The 933-nt window shown below is 45.1% G+C and overlaps 1 protein-coding gene across 1 annotated transcript in view; it reads left to right on the plus strand.

Moving 5' to 3' along the window:
* CMTM8 (CKLF like MARVEL transmembrane domain containing 8) overlaps positions 1–933 on the plus strand; it is a 63,763-nt gene that overhangs the window by 53,804 nt on the left and 9,026 nt on the right. The window lies entirely within an intron of this gene.

Below are 933 nucleotides of genomic sequence, written 5' to 3' on the forward strand. Positions count from 1 at the left end.
CTTGAGGGCAGGAACTGTCTATTGCCATTCTTTGTATGCTCAGCCCTTGATGCAGTGCCTGTCAAATGGGAGATACTCAGTAAATACTGGCTGATTCACTGAGTGAGGAGCTGAATCCCCATCCTGAGTCTGCCTCCACAATTCTCTGACACGAGGCTAGCAAGGAGTGTGTGTGTCCCATTCTAAGATGCTCCCAATGCTTCCCCACTACCAGCTCCTGCTGTTGTTAGAGGCTCTGCCTTTGCAGGAGTCCCCCCTATATGAAGGGATAAGGAGGTCACTGGGGCTGTATGGAGAGGAGTGTCTTTTTCTAAGTGTCTCCTCTAGGCCTCAACACTATCACAGCTGTAGGGGATTAACAGGTGGGAGTGGCACCTGCCCTGAATAACCCTTACTGGAAAGCCCTGCCCTGGACCACTGGGGACTTCCCTCATGTTCCATGCTGCTCTTTCCCTGATCAGGGTTTTTTATCCTACAATCCATGAACCACCAAGGAGATAGATTTCACACAGTCTGTGAATTTGGAGGGGAAAAATATATCTTTATTTCATAATTGGTTTCCTTTGCAATCCTATTTATTTTATGTTGTACATTTAAGAACATTATTCTGAAAAGTTTCACCAGATTGCCAGAAGTCTGTAACATAAAACAGTTAGAAATCCCTATTCTAGGATTTTCTTGGCATGGAGAGACTTCCAGCAAAGACTCTGCCCTCATGCAAACTGAGAGTACCATTTGAGAGTCCTCTCTCCACAGCAGTCTTGGCTCCACCCCAGGCAATGTATCCTGGCATCCTAAATTGGAACACATACACACACACACACACACACACACACACACATATATATATATATATATATATATATAGGTTACTAGATAAAGAGGGGAGAGAGAGAGAGAGAGAGAGAGAGAGAGAGAGAGAGAGAGAGAGAG

This window comes from Petaurus breviceps, unplaced genomic scaffold, assembly GCF_028583685.1.
Source record: "Petaurus breviceps papuanus isolate PSGF00001 unplaced genomic scaffold, PetGlider_PUasm1.0 185, whole genome shotgun sequence".
In the NCBI taxonomy this organism is placed as follows: domain Eukaryota; kingdom Metazoa; phylum Chordata; class Mammalia; order Diprotodontia; family Petauridae; genus Petaurus; species Petaurus breviceps.